Source organism: Acinonyx jubatus, chromosome B3, assembly GCF_027475565.1.
Source record: "Acinonyx jubatus isolate Ajub_Pintada_27869175 chromosome B3, VMU_Ajub_asm_v1.0, whole genome shotgun sequence".
Lineage (NCBI taxonomy): Eukaryota > Metazoa > Chordata > Mammalia > Carnivora > Felidae > Acinonyx > Acinonyx jubatus.
In genome coordinates, this window is record NC_069386.1 from 29,737,311 (window position 1) to 29,756,680 (window position 19,370).

The 19,370-nt window shown below is 44.3% G+C and overlaps 1 protein-coding gene across 6 annotated transcripts in view; it reads left to right on the forward strand.

The window, feature by feature from the left end:
* Nucleotides 1-4,089, forward strand: part of HMG20A (high mobility group 20A) — a 67,613-nt gene extending 63,524 nt beyond the window's left edge. For 4 of the 6 annotated variants that reach the window (XM_053223705.1, XM_053223704.1, XM_053223703.1 and 1 more), the window contains one exon: nucleotides 1,581-2,502. The gene's annotated coding sequence lies outside the window, so the exon portion shown is untranslated. Of the gene's footprint in view, nucleotides 1-1,580 lie in introns of all 6 variants that reach the window. The other 2 variants (XM_027067826.2, XM_015077289.3) reach the window with 1 other exon arrangement.
* The last annotated feature ends 15,281 nt before the right edge of the window (nucleotides 4,090-19,370 follow it).

Below are 19,370 nucleotides of genomic sequence, written 5' to 3' on the forward strand. Positions count from 1 at the left end.
GCCTGGGATTTTCTGGAGCTCATCATCCTTCTCATTTTCACACAGTGTTTTCAATTAGCACTCTTGTAGGCTTGAAAAGAGAGAGCCGGGACAGTGTGGAAGACTGTGAAAGAACACAGTGATTGATAATATGGTGTCTCCTCACGTAGGTATAGGGCATTTATTGCAAGTTTTGAGCCAAATGTGGTTTTCTATTTTGAGCATTTTGCCAGTGAGAAGGCTCTCGTAAAGCCTTACCCATCCTGAGGATATAAACTGTAGTATCCGTTCTCTGAGGTATCTTTGAAAACCTAGAATGTACCTGAAATACGAACCATTTTATTACTACGGATTCTTACAATCCAGCCATGCAAACATAACTAAGAGTAGATAGTTCCCCACACCCCTCAAAACTGTCAAATGAAACAATTATAAAGACTGTGATTAATACTAGCTTGGCCTCATTATACAGATATGTACAGACAGCTAGGCCTGATGTCCCCAGCATTCGTGGTGCAATTAATTACTCTGACATGAGCTTGGCAAAGGTTTCATCCACTGTTAGGAGCCAGTGAGTGAAGGGAAGCCAGTGTTCTACAGTTTTAGAAGAGCATATTAGAGCTGGGAGGGACCTTTAGAAATCCCAACATTTTACATAGGAAGAAACTGAGTGACAGAGAGGTGAAATTTCTTGCCTGAAAATACCTAAGTAGAAGAGTGCAGAATCCAGGACTAGAACACGTATACCCAAATTCTAGTTCAGTGGGGTTTCTAAAACATTGCTATAAGGAGGTGGGGGCAGGTATAAGGGGAAGGCACCAAAAACCTTGGAATACAAGTGTTAAGATAAATAGGAGGTAAATAGAAAAACTTACAATCCAGTGATTAAATGTTATAAAAATTTGGTCAGCCCATTTAAAAATTATTTTTATGGACATATAGTGGAAGACTTGCCCTAGTTGTCACCTTTCTCTGTATCTAACCTAGAAAAAAAGTAGGGCTGGGAGGAAACCATGGGGGCAGTTTCACATTGAGAGGTGACCATGTTACATAAGCTGTCAAAATCCATATGTTGCTTGATTTCAGTTTAACCAAATGAAAAATGTTTGGCTCTTTGAGGAATTGAAGGAAAAAAAGCCCTTTCTTACGCGATTGCATTTTTAGCAATGTAAGAAAATGTATTGATCCTGTGCACACAATACATTGCTATATATATGCCAAAGTTTTTAGATTTATACTTGAAGAAAATTGGTTTTGATTGATTATACATTCTTTGGTCTAAAATGGAGTACTAATTTTCCATCATCAGATTTGGCCCCGATAGTCGCTTTTCTGTGTTCAATTGACGATTTTCCTACCTCCCCACTGTTGCTGAACTGGAACTGAACCATGTTCTTCATTGAAATGTGATCTCAGACATCTCAGGGAGGTTGTCTGCTTGCAGCTTCGTGCACTCTTGTTTACCCGAACCCTGCTCCTCGCCATAGCCCTCCCCAAAATAGAAGAGAGTATTTGTTTTTTTCTAACCCATAGCTCTAACCCTTTCTGATCAGTGCTCACCTTTTCAGTATCTTCATTGTTTTCTCCCTCCGGTTCTACAGGTCTTAGAGCTCCGTGGTGTTCTGTGAGTGGTTTTACTTGTGAGGAATGAGAAGCCATCCATGGAGATTTGAACTGAGTGGAGGCAGAGAGGGGGCACAGATTGCTCTGCTTGGGGAAGAACTGTCAGTTAGGAGCTAAATGCCTTCACCCCGGGAAGCCATGTGAGGGAGCAGCCAGAGGAACATGGATGCACTCTTCCTGTGGAACCGGCCTTGTGCAGCTTTGAAAGCATACAGCCGCTCTCCCAAGTCTTCGGTTTCCTGTCATCTGCATTTCTGATCAAGTGGGTCTGTGGATATTCTGCTGACCGGGCAACCCTGACACTGACATCTTCTGCAGCAGAAAGGAAACCTTCTCATTGTTCCCCTTCAGATGGGACCCTTTTATCTGTGGCTCCAGTTTTCTTACCTAGCTGTCACTTTTTGTTTGTAATGCCTTTGGGGGTTATTTTTTATTTCCTTCACCCCCACCAAGTTATACATCTCCATTTTCTGACCTCTGGGCTTTGTTGCTCAGCTGGCTCTGAAGGAGAGTTTCTCTCATTGGACAGGCCCAGGCTTCTCCCATCATTGTCCTGCTGTGACTCCACAGAAAGGAGCTTCTTGTTGACAGTGTCCTGTGGAGCAGGCTGTGTTTCTTACCCCACATGGCGCTCAGTGGGTGCCAGCCCTCATTGAGGCTTTGTGATTGCTGCCCTGAAGGAGAATGCTCTTTCCTTCCTCCTTGGTACTGCCTGCTGTTTTCGAAGCATTGCTCCTGCACATACACGGTGTCCCAGCCCCAGCAAGGCTCTTCTGTTCCCATCTGTTGGCAGTGTCTTGTGGAGCATTTTCGCTGAGGAAAAGGTCACTGGTAAACAGGAGAGAATGGGGAAAGTCGTTTCTGATTTGGGATTGGAGAAAAGGGAAAAAAAAAAAAAAAAAACAAAAACAAAAAACCAAAAGTCTATCATGAGGGAAAACTGAGGGAATCCCTGTCTGCTTTAGGTGTACTGATGCTCCGGTGGGGATAGGTGGAAATGTTCAAAATAGTCTCTTGAGCTGACAAACAAGGGCACAGAGGAATTTGTCTTTCCTCTGTAGCCACAACTGCAAAATCTATGTCAAAAGAACGGGCTTCCCTTCCTTTTCCCCTCTCAGTAAGTGATTTTTTTAACACCACAAGGGGAGAGAGGTTTCTGATTCTCACCTCAGGGTTTTGTTTTGTTTTGTTTTGTTTTGTTTTGTTTTGTTTTGTTTTGATGCTCTAGAGCACAAGGCTGACAGTTGCAGCTGAGATCTTTGGAACCAAAGTGGGGCATGCTGAGCCCATTGTCTAGGCACCGTGCCACTGAAGCAGGTGGAAATGTGTCCCCCTCACAATCTGCTCATAAGCCAGGGTGCAAGCCAGAAACCCCCTGTCGTGTTGCTGCCCCATCCTGTCTTCTCAGCATCTCCTTACCTGATTTCTTTATTAGCCCAAAGGAAAGAAAATAACAACAAAAGCAACCTTTTTGCAAAATGTTATGTGAACACACATCAAATTTCCGTGCACTGAAGCCTACATACAACCACTTGACAACTTCCTAGAATAAGAGCCCATCGTTCCTTGTTGCTATAAACCTAGCTTGCTTTTCTGTATTTTCCTGTTTTTCTGCCCTCGCCTGCTGTTCCTGTCACTTCTCTCAGACTCCTCGCCTGCTCAGTCCAAGCTAGAACACCGTGTGTGTGTGGCAGAAGGACAGCCAAGCCAGTTCTGGAAGTTTGCGCTTGCCTTCTGCCAGACACTTTGTCTCCTTTCTTCTTTCCTCCTGATACTTGTCTCTTTCTCCTTTGTGTCAGTTTTGTGCACCTTTGTTAGCAGTGCTGTTGACCGGAAAGACTGCACCTTGGTCCAAAGATTGGTTCAAAGATCATCATTCTCCCGACTGTAGATAGGACATCTGACATTGATTTGAAACCTTTGCATATTCAGGAATGTCCCAGATCTTGGGAGAGAACTACAGTCTAAAACCATTGTCACAAAATACACAACCTGCTTTTGAAATCCCGGCTGTCTCGGTATCTACACACCTGACTCTGGTGGCTGGGATTCAGCTGCCACAAAACTGTCAGACTCTGTAAAGCAGGTCTGTGTTACTCCTCCCCCCCCCCCCCCAGGAGGGGGTGAATGAGGTTACAGACTAACGCAGTACCTAATTCATGTTTCCCAATAAACCAGTAGCTATTCCTGCACACTTACATGTTCTTCTCAAGAAATTAGTTGTGGCCTATTCAGTGTTACACATTTCTTTTTTTCTTTAATTAAAACCCAAGGAGCAGCTGAGGAAAGTTAAGACAAAGTGTTTTATTTCTGACAACATTAAATTTTAGAAAAAAAAAATTGTGTACATGTGTTTGGAACTGTTAAAATGCCAAGTTTTCTGTACAAGTGTTTTTGTAATTAAACTTTTAGATTTTCTTTGTTTTTGAAGAAGTTGATATGCTTGCTTGACACTTGCCTCATTAAAACTTTTCTACGTGGAATCCATCACCTCATTCCGTTTTCCCTGCATTGTGATGAAAAAAAGACCTACCTCCACCTTTTCATCTTAAAGACTGTCAACTCTACGTTAATCATCAAGACTGTTATGCTTTTAAAGCATTAACACATTCATTTTACTAATTGCTTATTCAAAATGTGTCTTAGAGTTCAACTCTTTTAATGTATGTATAACAATACAGTGAGTTGTAATTCATGTTAATGTAGCGGTAGTATTCTGGAGGCAACTTGAAAGAAGTCTGATGTTCTCCCTTTTGACAGAAGAGAGGAGTTATCCTTAGATGCTTGCTTTTAAAAATAACCACTCCTTAACCAATCAAAATCATTTTTAAAGGAAATCTGTCACCCATTTCCACCATGCTTTTAAAATCCTAAGGATGAGGTAACCTGGTTTTCAAAGCCTGCTACTCTTCCAAGTAGCCGGTTGTGTCGTATTGGGTAGGACTTGCTTTTTCCCAGCCCGAGTTTCCTCTTCTGACAGAACACATGCCTCACAGCTCTCTTACATTGTTGTTAGAAAGACGGAATTAGGGAACAGAATTGTCCATGCTTTGGAGGACAGGAAGATTTTGTTACATGAGTGCCAAGAATTCTTGAGGTAACTCAGTTAGGATTGGGCTTGACCGTGCACTTAAGCTCACATAAGCAGAAACTTGAACAAGAAATGTGTCTCTCTCATGGAAAAGTATTCCAAAGGTTCACAGTCCCAGACCATGATGATGGCTCCTGTCCACACCACAACATGGTTCCTTTCTCAGGGTCACCTTGTGGTCCAAAACAGCCACTTGACAATCAGCCATCATTTGAAATTCCTGGCAGCATGAAGAAGAGAAGAGGGCAAGGGCAAAGTGGGCAAACCCAGCTGAGTCAGCACCCTTTAAAGAGTCTTCCTGGAAATCACACTCAACATTTCCAGAACTCAGTCACATGACAGCATCGAACTATAAAAGAGGCCAAGAAATGTCATCTTTCCTTGGACAGTACTTCCCCCGATGATACATGAGTTTTAGTCACTTAAAGAAGAAAATGAATACAGAGTAAGCAACTAGCAGGTGTTATTCCATGCATGTTCTAAAACTCTAAAGCCAGCCCTGCTCTATTAGTGAGCAAGATGCATTACATTGCCTTTGCCTCTTGGCCATCTGAGAATGGCCATATATACTTCCTAGGGACTTTTTTCCCCCCACTACACAGCCAAAAACCTGAAAACTAACTACAGTCTGAGTTAGCCTTTCCTATTCCCACCTTAGCTTCTTTCTCCCTTAGCCTTCCACAGCTGGCAGCCAGTCCTCTTTGGTAAAAGTCAACATAAACAGGTGGTAATATTTCCCCCAGTTGTTTGTTCCCTTTCTGTAACTGCAGCATCTGCTGGATTAAAACAACACCGGGATAATCTTTTCCTAAAGGAGAGGAAATTGAAGCATTACTTGGCGGAAAAGCTCACAGCTACTTCCTGCCCTCTGAAAGAATTTCCTGCCTTGCAACTGACAATTCCAAGGCAAGGGCTTTTTCTTTGTTTCATTTATTTGCCTTTTGACACATAGCCTGCACTTAAGAAATATGCTTCACAGTATCTGTAGAAATAAACACTAGCTCACATGGCAGCTCATAGAGGGATAAAGATTGAGAGTTGGAGCAGGTGAAATGTTCCTGTCCAGTCATCTCCTCATCCAGAAACCATTTCAGTTTAGTTTTTATGGGAATGTGTGTCCACAGAGAGAAACTGTGCATAAATAATTCTAATGGGGCACCTTGTATTAAGAGCTTTAATAGAGGTAAATAATTTCTGGACAGTAAAAGAATTGCTTGATCTCACCTGATGAGATGGTTTTTCTGTGATAGCAAGAGGGATCAGCATCTTCACTAATAAAGCCTTTATCTGAAACATAAATGAAATATAAAAGTCCAACTGATAACCATCAGAGTTTTTCTAGTAGAGTTTGAGATAGCTGAAAATAAGAGTAGTTGGATTAATCGTAACTTCGATGAATGGTTTTGAAAGTGTGCTTTCAACTTAATAGGCCATTAAATCAAGTTGGTTAAAAGCATTTTTTTTTAATAAAATGAAGAGAAACTGTCAGAATGCACTACGTATAGTAAGGTAAGTACTATTTTGTGAAACTTTTTCCCCCTTTTAGTTTATACACATGTGCTAGGTTAGAATGTATAATATGTTTCTTTCCGAGGAGTCAAAATAAAGACAGTCCGTGACAATTTCACTGCGTCTGAAATTGGACGGAATTGCTGGGTTCCCGTTTCCTGAGCTTTGCAGTTTTCTACTGTGTAACTTTAGGCAAGTTGCTTAAACTAGTCGGTTTTCTCATCTGTTACACAGGGATATTTATAGTTTCTTTTGTGTAGATTTTATACGGGTTAAATTAGTCAATCCATGTAAAACTCTTAGTACCTATCACAGAATAAACACCTACATGTTAACTATAATATTTTGTGAAAGACTCCAGGGAAATGAGAACAACTGAACATACCATAGACCAAATACTCTGCTCTGCTTTTTGTATAAATTATGTCATTGAATTCTTCCCACAACCTTATAGAGTAGGACTACTGTACCCACTTTGCAGGTAAGCAAATTAAGACTCAAAGATGATAAGCAGTTTGCACAGTTGTACACCTGGGAAGAGACAACGGATTCTTACTCAGATAGTTCTGACCCCACTTTCTTCTGTAGCCAGACTGTCTTAGAGGTATTTAAGGAGACTGCCATGAGTTCAAAGCAGCAGCATAGCATGGTGGGGCTGAGAACAAGAACTAGACCGAATCATCCTAGGTCCCTGTCCCCATGGAGTTTATATCCTGCTGGGGGGAAAGAGACTATAAACAAATAACCTAACAGACTCCCCTCAGCTAGTTGCCAAGACAAGGTGAAATGCTACAAACTAAGATAGAGGAAAGGATTCTGTGAAAAAAGAAAATTTCAAGACAGACCAGGTTGATTCCAAACAGCCAGCCCTGTAAGGATTTAGGGAATAGAAAGGCCAAAGTCCTGAGTCAGGGATGAGCTCTAGGATTTCAAGGAGGAAACCCATAAGGCTGAAACGGAGTAAATGAGAGGTGGAGTGGCTTTGAAGTTGCCTAGTAGGCAATAATGAGATCATGTTAGAGCCTTGTAAGGTGTGCTAAAGAGTTTAAATTGTATTCTAAGTGTAGTGTGAAGAGAGCTCTACACAAGTAAGTGACAGACCTGATTTATATTGTTCAAGCATCATTCTGGCTGCTGTGTACAGAACTGGGGAGGCAAGAGAAGAATCAGACCAATCAGAAGATTGGCACAGGAATCCAGGGGAGAAGTGACAATAGCTTGGCCTAGAGAGCAGAAAAGAGCAGATGGGGGCACCTGGATGGGTCAGTGAGTTAAGCGTCTGACTCTTAATTTCGGCTCAGGTAATGGTCTCACAGTTCCTGAGTTCGAGCTCCAAGTCAGGCTCTGCACTGATAGCGCGGAGTTTGCTTGGGACTCTTTCTCTCCCTCTTTCTGCCCCTCCCCTGCCCACATGCAATCTCTTTCTCTCAAAATATATACATAAACTTTAAAAAAAATAAAATAAATAACTGCCTAGATTTTTTTGGCTTGAGCAACTGGGTAGTGAATAGAAGTGCCATTGCCTAAGACATAAGGATTGAACATCATGGAGGAGAAAGCAAAAGTTCTGTGTAGGACCTGCTAAATCTGAGAGTCAACCAGCAAATTAGACCCTGTGCAAGACACTTACATCTCTCTGCTATCCATTAAAAATTTCCTTTCAGCTCTTAAAAGTCTGTGGTTCCTTGAGATTCTAACTTCAGATCAGTGTTTGCTAACATTCCTTCCAGCCTCAGTGCACACGCACACACGAAGATCCACTCGAGCTGTTGAACTATGAAATTAAGGAATGGTCTCCTTTTTAATTCTTCAAGCTCCTTAGGAAAAGAATTTTTCAAACCTTGCATTTGCATTTGTTAAAGTTTGGCGTAAAGTAGCTGAATGTTCTAGGACATAAAAATCATACCGTAACCTGATGGTTAGAAAATTCTGGGGAAAGTAATGGAAAGCGTCTGCTTGAAAGAGACTTGGCCGGTACATATTTGGCATCATTCAAAGAGGGGTAATGTGAGAAGACATCAGTGATACAGCCAAAAGGTTTATGGACTCAGCAAATGGGTTCCTGCGGGGGGTGCTTTGCTATCTTCAAGGATAGAAATTAACTAAAGGCAGCTGGGTCCAGGCAGTGGAATGTAAGATGATAATCTATTGTTCTTGGGGCTGCTGGATTTTTTAACTGGACTTAATTTATCAAAAGAAGTTCTTGTTTTTAAGGACAAACTGGTGTGGTCCTTACGCATTTTACTCATCCCTTGGGAAAACAGATATATATTTTTTAATGTTTTTATTTATTTTTGAAGGAGAGAGAGAGAAAGAGAGCACGAGCGGGGGAGGAGCAGAAAGAGGGAGACACAGAATCTGAAGCAGACTCCAGGCTCTGAGCTGTCAGCACAGAGCCCAACGCGGGGCTCGAACTCACGGACCATGAGATAATGACCTGAGCCGAAATCAGACATTTAACCGACTGTACCACCCAGGCGCCCCAAGGGAAAACAAATATTTTAAGTATAGTCATTCATTCGAACATTTTCCAAGTATATACTATGTGTTTTGGCTATAAAGTTGAGGACTTTCGTCTCCTCAAGAACTTCACAATATAACAAAGAGTAAACACCAAGCTAACTACAAGAGGATCTGAGAAATTATCAAATGGCTGTAAGCAAACTGTTCTGGAATATATAAAGGAAGGATTCAATGGTTGTGCTTGGAAGAGGACAAAAAACTTTACCAAGATAACATTTTGAAGTAGGCCTTAAAGAAAGTACAGTTGAGGGACACCTGGGTGGCTCCGTTGGTTAAGCATCTGACTCTTGATTTCAGCTCAGGTCATGATCTCAGTTTGTGAGTTCAAGCCCCACACGGGGCTCTGCATGGGCAGTGCAGAGACTGCTTGAGATTCTCTCTCCCTCTCTCTCTGCCCCTCCCCTGAGTGTTCTCTCTTTCTCTAAATAAATAAATAAATAAATAAATAAACTTTAAAAAAATAGAGGGCCACCTGGGTGGCTCAGTTGGTTAAGCGTCCAACTTTAGCTCAGGTCATGATCTCACGGTTTCTGTGAGTTTGAGCCCCACACTGGACTCTGTGCTTCAGATCCTTTGTGCCCCCCTCTCTCTGCCCCTCCCCCACTCGTGTTATCTCTCTCAAATAAACATTATAAATAAATAAATAGATAGATAAATAAATAGAAAGTACAATTGACCCTTGAACAACATAGGTTTGAACTGTGTGGATTTTTTTCAATAAATACAGTACAGTACAGTAAATGTATTTTCTCTTCCTTATGATTTTCTTAACATTTTCTTTTCTCTGGCTTACTTGATTATAACAGTATAGTGTATATTATATATAACGTACAAAATGTGTTAATTGACTATTTGTGTTATTGGTAAGGCTTCCAGTAGGCTAATAGTAAGCTATCAGTAAAGTTTTTGAGAAGTCACAGTGGATTTTCAACTGCACAGGGGCAGCGGGTCGGGGCGGCGTGGGGGGGGGGGCGTGGGGAGGGTGCCTCTAACCCCTGGCATTGTTCAAGGGTCAGCTGTAGTTCTTTAAAAAAAGCTAAAAATAGAACTGGAGCTATGAGTGCATTTTTGCTGTACTCAAGTAATTCTTGGAACACAAATCCAGGGTATTGATTTAAAAAATAAATAAAAATGGAAAGTTTTTTAAGTTTATTAATTTTTGAGAAAGAGAGAGCACAGGCTAGGGAGGGGCAGAGAGACAGGGGGAAACAAAGAATCCAAAACAGGCTCCAGGCTCCTAGCTGTTCGTGTAAAGCCTGACCTGGGGCTGAAGCCCACAAACCGTGAGATCATGACCTGAGCCGAAGTCAGACACTTAACCAACTGAAGCACCCAGGTGACCCTGCCACAAACCCTTTTGGCAATCTTGTGAAGGCTGTGAATGCTTCTCAAAATAATGTTTTTAAGTGCAGAAGCTGAAATACATAGGATTACTAAGGAAATTAACTATATTGAAATCTAGCTGTCAGAATATTAAAAATGAGTTACATAGGAATATTTGTATTTCTTTTTTTAATGTTTATTTATTTTTGAGAGAGAGAGAGAGAGAGTTTGAGTGGGGTAGAAGCAGAGGTGTGGGGAAACAGAGGATCTGAAGCGGGCTCTGCACTAACAGTGAGCCAGATGCAGGGCTCGAACTCATGAGCTGTGAGATCTGAGCTGAAGCCAGACGCTCAACCCAAGCACCCCAGAATATTTGTATTTCTTAATAAAGGATTAAATAATATAATCTAGCAGCAGCTCTAATAACTACCGTAACTTTAAAACACTAATGGCCAGAAATTGTATTTCAATATCTGCAACAGCTGTAATGTGATGTAAAAACATATGTGATTCTGTTGGGGGCAAACTCAAAGGTCCTGCTGGGGTTTGTTGCCCACATTTAAAATCAAAGTGCACAATTTCAGTTAGAGGTTTATGAAAGTCAAGAAGCATTTCCCCCTGTTCATGTTTGCAGTTCTTAGTCCTTGCTGGACTCCTGAATTCAAAGCAGTAAGGAGAGAGGCTGATTAGGAAACTGTTAAAACTCTCAGGCCAAAAGTAAGAAGAGTCTGTAGTAGAAATGGTGAAGAAGCAGATTAGAGAGACATTTGGGAATTTGACTCAGTTTCTCCCAACCCTCAGTGAGGGACTCCTCAAAGAGGAATTTGGGAGTAACATGGGGTCTGGCCAGACAGGTTCATCAGGAAGGCATAAACCTTTAAAGTAGCATCATACCCCCTCTCAGCAGCTGCCCAGATTGCAGTATAATTTCATTAAGTAGTTCAGCCTATATTTACTACCCTCCGTGGCAGGCTCAACAGAACAGAATGGTTCTTGCTTTTATGGAGCTTACAGTCTAGTGGAGGAAACATGAATAAGAAAAGCTGAGTCCATAGGATATTAACTGCGGGGATCAAATGCAGGAAGAGAGTGGTGGTTCTCGAGAGTGTGCTGACAGGGAGTAGGGACCTGTTTTAGACTGTGGGGTCAGGGAAAGCCTCTCTAGGAAGTGCCCCTCAAGATGGGACTTGAAAAAAGAAGGGATGGGAGGAGAGGATGCCATGAAGCTCAGTGGGCAGTAGAATGGACAAGATGAGTGACAGCTAGAGGTGGGAAGGAGGGAGGAGAGAAAGCAGCTGTGCAGGAATCTCAAACAGATCCATGGGGGCGCCATTTCTTGGGCTGGAAAGCCTGGGGGAGGAGCAGACTGGAACAGGCAGGAGTGTCCACAAGTCAGAGGTCTTTGCGGCCACGTTCAGTTCAGATGCAGGAGGGTAGGTGTTAAATAGTATTTATATTGACAATTCTAAAGCTTAAAAGATAGGTCTGGACTTGAGGTGACATTTACTAAAGACCCATAAGGAGGCCCTAGTGTCAGCCCCTTCCTCTCAGATTCTGGCACTGCTCTACAGGCAAAAAGTCACACCATCCTGACTAAAGATTTCACTCTTTGATCCTTGACCCTCCTATCAACTTTGACTATTCTTTTGTTCTGCCCATGACACCAGAACAGCATCTGGACCCACATGCCACTTTCTGGTTGGCTTAAATCAGGCAGTATCTCTAAAGGTGTTCAGAGCATTTAACTAGTACAGGTTTCTTGCATGGGATTTCTGCAGGGGGAGCTTTGCATCTGTAAAGATGCTAAACATCCACGTGGCTTACAGTGAAATATTGTCTGTATATCACGGCTGAGTTTATAGCAAGTATGATTGGTATATTTACTGATTGTTTCTCAGAACTGGATGAAAATAACAGGACCAATCAAGTGAATTGCAACAACTAAACATGCTAACGACACAGGGGAAAGGGCTGTAAATTTTAGAAAATTGTAAATTGTGATTATGCCAAGAAGAGGATTCACTGTAGACTGAAGATCTGACCCCAGCTAAATGGGGCCAAGATTAATCATGTCTTGGTCTTATACATAAGCCAAAGGATCTTTTCTAAAGATCATGCCTATTAAAGCCGTGGAGACTTTTCTGCAGGTAATACCATAATGAGCTCCAGGCATTTAATGAGAGACAAGTGCTACTGTTGAAAGGGGTAACCTTCAGCATCTCATTTGGGAACCAAGTGGGGCCTGCTTGCTCTGCAAAATGAGGCCCCAGTTCAGTCCAAGAGATGAAGAAGACGTTCACAATTTTAGATGCTCTGGTGCAGGCAAAAGTGAAATCATGTAAGAAGGAGCAAGGCACTGACTCCAGGCTGCAGGCCCAGAGGCTTCTAAAGGCAGTAAAATAAAAACAGCATTAAGGAACAAAACAGCCTAAGGAGCTTGATGGAGTTTCCCAAAAACCTCTGGAGGAATACACAGCATTCTGAGGGGAGGAGACTTGGCTTCCTTCACTGTCACAATGGCTGGCTCAGATGAAGGTAATTGCCTGGCCAAAAAAACCTCACCAGTGTGAAAGAGAAAGTGTCATCTCACCCCATCCCTTGCTTTCCAACCCCCCAGAAGTCTCTCGTGTTAAGATTTATGTTAAGCTGTGTCTGCTCTCACTTTGATATGCAATAGGAAAAGTGCCAGGATACAAGTCTGAACCTCCTTCCCCCAAACTGTCACAGGATATTGTCTCCCGTCCTGGACCTCACTGTGAAGTCCTGCCCCACTTGCTGCTTCTGGCCTCCTCTCGCAATCCCAGGATTGCAGGGTCTCGAGGTAGAAACCCTTTGGATGCCAGAGCCATGGGCCATGCCTTTCTGGGTAGGAGCAAGGGGAACTTCCAGCAACCCCCGGATGTCCCTTTCTTAAACCTGCCGCAGCACAAAACAAGCCGGTTCCTTGTGTTCTTGGATATAAATATTGATTCTAGGTGATGTTAACATTGTGTTCATAAAAGAATGTAACGCGTTTCTCCCACACCATATTAGACTGATGTGTTGTTTGGCCAAGAGAAGTACAGATTGCTGGCTTCTGCGGGGAAAATGTGGACATTTAAATGCATGCAGCTTGTAGAAGTCTAGGGAGCATTCTGGGAATAGCAACCAGGTCCCTTCCCTGGCTCCAGCTCTGCCTTCCTCCGGGCAGTCTCTCCTCTCCCAGCTCCATTGTTTGCATATGTCATTGGCATTTCTAATCGCTTGTAATTTGGGAATGCTTTCTTAGAATTAGATCTTGTTTCTCAAGGACCTGGAAATGTGGGCATTTGCTCTCCTCAGGAGGCCCACAGGGGCAAGGCCAAACATTCTTAGCTTTCTTCCCCTGGGGGAAAGATCTGGGAGGTCCTGCTCTTCTGTTTTCTTTTCCCCCCTCCACGTGGGAGGGAAGGGCAAAGGCTTCAGACCAGAGGTGGTCCCTCCAAGCATTCCACCCAGGCTGAACCGAGCCCAAGACTCCAATGTGCAGGCTGCTCTGGCAAGGCAAATTCCCCACATTCCACCAGTGCTCTTGAGGGAGAAACTGAACTAATGAGAAAGTGGAATTCTTGATGTGTATGCTTGCTTGCTCACTCGGTGCCAGCACATCTCACACGGACAGATCCTTGTCCAACATTTCGTAAGAGTGGAAGAGCCCATTTCCAGATGTGTGGGAGCGTCGCCTGAGACAGTAAGCTGTCGGGAGAGCCAGCGCCCTCTGCTGTCCCGGCCAGGAAGCACCATGACAATGGGGAGGGACCTGGGGGCTCGAGAAAGCCTGCAGCTCTGTTAAAATCCACAGCCGACCCGCGCTGGTGTGAAGAGGGCCTGAAGCTCCTGACTATTCAAACGTTGAATCTGCAAGGGGCTGGCTTCCCTCCGTCTATCTGGCTCTCTTTATGTTTTGTGGTTGTGAGCGAGCCAGAAATGAAGAGGATTTATAATGAAACCCCAGCCTCCTACAGCATCCACTGGTCCTGTTCCGGAGAAGGTGAGGAACAGTGGTGCTGCTCCTGCCCGTGAACCTGGCCAGCAGGCCCAGGCGAGGCGAGACAATGAGGGCAGCTTGCCCAAGAAGAGACCTCCCGCCGCCGATCAGCAGTCCTCTGGGCACGCCCTTGCCCAAGAATGCAGCTTCCCGAGGCCTTGCAGGCTCCCAAGGCTTCCAGCCCAGGGGAAGTTGCAACTGCTCCCACTCAGGCATACTGGCATCTCTGAGGGGCCTCCGGAGCTGGCACAGCCAAGAGAGACGGGCTCAGTTTGCAAGCTGAGACTGAGCTGCCGCCTCCTCTGCTCGCCTCCTGCCAAGGCAGCAACACGGCAGTGGGTCCCAGGCTGGGGGTCCAGGGTTGGGTTTGCTGCTGCAGCGGGGAGAGAGAGACAGAGAGAGAGGGTTGGTGAAAGATGAGGTGGACGTTTGGGGGGGGGAGGGGGAGGGTTGTAGGGAGGCTGGTGAACCAAACTGCTTGGACAAACTTGCAGTTTTGCAAAAAGGCACAAAACGATCAGTTTTGGGTTTTTCGGAAGGTTTTTAATTTATTTATTTATTTTACTTATTTGTTTATTTTTTTTTTGTAAACCGATCTCCTCCCTGCTGGGAGAAGAAAAACCCAACCCGACAAACAAACCCCCTAACAATGCCCTTCTCTCTCTGGGACCAATTTCCAGACTGCACAGCAGTCCTGACAAGGTCAACAAGCCGGAGCTGTAAGCAGAAGATCTTTATCTATATGGGAAATAGGAAAATCATTTGACTGATAAAAGGAAATACAATAAATAGCATCTAAATTCCTGGCTGCATTCCCCCGGGGCCCCTCCTCTGCTGGAGAAAGTGTGCAGGGCAGGAATACATGTGCTGCTCCAGCATGTTTAAAAATAGCATACAGCACACAGCCCTTTCTTACCTTCCAGAAAGACTTCATTACCGGATCCTCAGCCCTGAGCCTGCAGAGCTGCTGCTGGCGCTTCCTTCTCCCTGTGCTGGATTTTTCTTTTTTGAAAGTGTTAAGGCAGCGTGCGTGATACATTTTACTCACGGGCCAGCTCCTGCTCAGCTAGTTTCAATCTAGGCACGTCTGAAGCTCACGTAGAAAGTCCATTGTATTTAATGGGGTGTTAACTCTGTTTATTCTCTGGGACTTGTGCAGTCATTTTATACTCCTGCAAAACTAGCAACTTGAACCTGAAGTGGTACCTCTCTCGGCATCCCCACCCCAGAGGGCCGCAGTCCCCAGGCACCTCTGGCCCTCACCACCAGCCTCCCGCCAGCTCAGGTGGCCAAAAACAGCCCACAGAGGTTAGAGCAGGGAGACCTGGGGCTCGCAGCTGCCGCTGCCGCTTGCTGGCACTGGTGTGATGGGAGGCAGGTCTCTCCATCTCTTGGAGACTCATTTTTCTCAGCTGTAAAATGGGGATTTCACTGGGCCCTGCATACCTTGGAGGGCTGTTGACATAGAACAATGACATCGTGGAAAAACATTTAGCTGGGTTCCACCAAGACCTCCACTGTATAATTCCCAACCAGGCCACTTCTGTATCCCCTCAATAGCTAGGTCACATCTCCAGACCATTTCTTCCCTAAAACCGGGGTGTCCGGACTAACTGTGAAGTCCACTGATAAGGCTGTGTCTTCACTACACAGCTGGTATTGTCTAATTCCATGACTCTTTCTGCATTTACTGCTGGGCATTCTCCCCTTAGGAAGCAGCTTTATTCACAGCGCCTGGCCTGTACTGAATACAGAAAAGACTAGGTGCTCCCTTCTAGCTCTGAATCTCTGGGTCTGAATCAAAATAGCTGAAGCCCATGCAGTTTCTAATAGACTATATAAAGTTTTGTGTGAACCATATCTTGGATTATTCCCACCTGTCCTAAACCTGGATTCTTAGGGACCTTCCAGAGTCTCCCTCTCCCTGCCCCCACCTCATACACCATCTGGACTCTTGGCATTCCCTCTCCATGAGCTAGGCTGTCCCTCCTGCATCCACAGCTCAGGTCTGAGTCCCTGGGCCACTCCTCTCTGGAGTTCCTGATCTCTGGTTCCAACTCCCTCAGGCCCTCCCCATCTGGCATTCTGTGGAATCCTCAAACTCAATTTGTCCAAAATGATAGAGTCTCCCCACACCCACAGTTTCTCTTGTATCTGCCAGTTCAGTTAAGAGGTCCACTGGCCAGTCAAGCAGGAGAAACTGAAATCATTCTGCTTGCTTCTCCCTTCTTCTTCACCCTCTTCCCTGCTCTGCCCCAACATCCCCTTACTCATAGAATACCCCAGATTCAGCCATCCCCAGACCAGACCTTTGTAAGGCCCTCAGCATTCAGCTCCCCTCTAGGCTCCAACAATAGCTCCTTGGTTTCTTTTTCTTCTTTATTAACTAGTCCTGCAGTAGCTCTTACCTGGCCTTGGTAGCTCCGGTCTCCCCTTTGTCCTATCCCTAGCGCCCCCATCTGTCCAGCACACCACTACATGAGCAATCTTTCTAGAATGCAAGTCTAAACTTGCAACTATCACTGTATTTAAATAATCATCCTGGCAGTTGCTTTTGCTTTTATTGTCTCACTTAAGCCTTCTGATAATTCCATATGATAAGCATTATCCTCCCCATTTTACAGTTGAAACTGAGATTTGCGAGGTTAAAGGGCCCAAGGCTATGCAGCTATTACACCTTGCAAAATCAGAGTTTGAACCCAGGTCTATCTTATACTGCAAATCCACGTTCAAAGGGGTGGCTAGCTCGGTGCCTGGCACACAGCAGGTAGACCACTGTTTTTTCCCTTTCATTCCCCCTTTTTACAAACTGCAGTCTCTTGAGCACAGTACAAAGGACTATTTCATCATGGCTGGCTAACGTCTCCAGAAGTGTCTCCTGCCACTCCCTGTGTCTCATCATTACCACCACCTGTCAGGCCATGTCAGATCACTTGCTGTCCCCGAGACCTCCTGTTCCTTCCTAACTCTGCTGTTTTGAAATCCTCTTTCCCACTGCTCAGCAGGCCTTTTCTTTCTTGATCCTTCCTCATCTGTATGCACAGGCCAGGTAGCACGTCCTCGGGGTTGCTTTTTCTGATCCCCAAACACAGAATTCATGGTTCCAGTGTTCCTTGTTGTTTTATGCTTGTTTGGATGCAGATCATATTTAGGAGTGTGGTTATTCAGACCTCGTCCCTTCCCATCTTGGTATCCTCGGTGCCTGGCACAAAATAGGAGTCTATGGAGTTTCATTCAATCTCTCATCCTTCCCTATGACTAATGCTTAATTTCATCCCTTTTGCAAAGGTTAGAATGTCTCCTAAGAATTGTTTCTATCACCTCCGCTCTCTGATTTCCACACCCACCTCCACATTGATCTGCTCTGGCCAAAGTCACCAGAGACCTGCCCGTGACCGGATCCCCAGACACGCTCCGTGCTCACCCTCAACTGCTCTCAGCAGCACTGGGTGCACTGGCCACTGGCTCCTTCTGCAGTCAGTCTTTCCCCTTGGCTTCTGGCATCCCAGTCTGCTGTTTCCTCTTGCCTCTCCAGGCTCTGCTGGTCCTTAGCTGACCCCCAGAAACAGAGTGCCACAGGGCTCCATCCTTGGCTTCATTCTCTTCCCTCTCTACATTCCTTTCCTGAATGGGCTTGTCGATTCCTGTGGTTTAAAATACTACCTTCATCTTCAGCTCTCGGCTCCAGATTCAAATTTTTAACAACCTATGTGATTTCATTGAATCATTTAGCTGATTCTTAGGGTATTTAGTGCTTTCAAAGGCTAACAATGATTCTGTTTTTAACCCCAAACCTTTCCTCCCTCAGTCCTGCCCCTTTCAGTAAAAAGTGCAAGATCATGGACCCCCTTCCTGGGATCTTGGGAGCAACTTATCTAGGAGGAAAGTGTCTTGGAAGTCATGGTTTCCTACATCTGACTTGGGTTTGGAAAAAGACCAGAGTCCTTAACCTGGTATCCAATGGCCACATGATCTCGCCCCAGCCTACCTTTTATCCTGCCCCTAGACCAGAAATGGGCAAATTATGGCCCACAAGCCAAATCTGTCCCACCACAAGGTTTTGTACAGCCTATAAGCAACGAATGATTTTTATATCATTAAGTGGTTGGGGGAAAATCAAGAGAAGAATAATATTTTGTGATACATGAAAATTATATGAAGTTCAAATTTCAAAGTGAATTGGAGCATAGCCATGTATCTTGGTATACTTGTTATCTATGGTTGCTTTCCAGCTACAATGGTGCTGTTGGAACAGAGAACCCATGACCTGCAAAGCCAAAAATATTTACTCTCTGGACTTCTACAGAAAAAGACTTCTGGCCTCTTACTATGGTCTGAATGCTTATGTCCGTCCAAATTCATATGTTGAAATTCTAACTCCCCATTCGATGATATTAGAAACTGGGGACTTTGGGAGGTAATTAGGTCATGAGAGTGGAGCCCTCATGAATGGGATTAGTGTCTTTATAAAAGAGACTCCAGAGAAGATCCCTCATCCCTTCTCCCATGTGTGGATACAGTGAAAAAACACCATTTATGAATCAGGAAGCTGGCTTTCATCAGACACAGAATCTGCCAGTAGTTTGATCTTGAACTTTCCAATCTCCAAAACTGTGAAATAAATTTCTGTTGTTTATAAGCCACCTAGTCTGTGGAATTTTGTGAAAGCAGCCCCAGTGGATTAAGACACCCCTGTTCTAGATGATTCAAGCTGTCCCCTGGCTCTTAAACATACTTTGTAAATTTCCAGTTTTGCATTCATTGCTCTCTGTTCCTCTCAAATCCTACTTGCCTTCAGGCTTTTCCAATACAGCATCTTCTAGAATCTTCCATGTCTGCTTCACCCAAAAACTTCTCATTCTTCTCTTAACTCCTCTAGTAATACATAACATCAGTGGACTTCATACCCAGGGCCTTGTACTCACTATTAGCTTCTCTGGAGCATAGGTCATGTGTCCCTTCCAGACTGGGAGCAAGATAAAGACTGGTCAGTATCTTCCTCTTGCATCTGGGACTCAGCACAAGGCCTAGCAACACAACACAAGGTCTGTAAGTGTTTAGAAAGTCAGTGTCGATATACTCTTTTCTGATGGTCTCATCTGTCCTGACATCCTCTATTTAAGTCTGAAAAAGAGCTGTCTATTTATTTTTTTAAAAATTTTTTAAAGTTTATTCATTATTGAGAGACAGAGAGAGACGGAGCATGAGCGTGGGAGAGACAGAGAGAGGGGGAGACACAGAATCTGAAGCAGGCTCCAGGCTCTGAACTGTCAGCACAGAGCCCGACGTGGGGCTCGAACTCACGAGCTGTGAGAT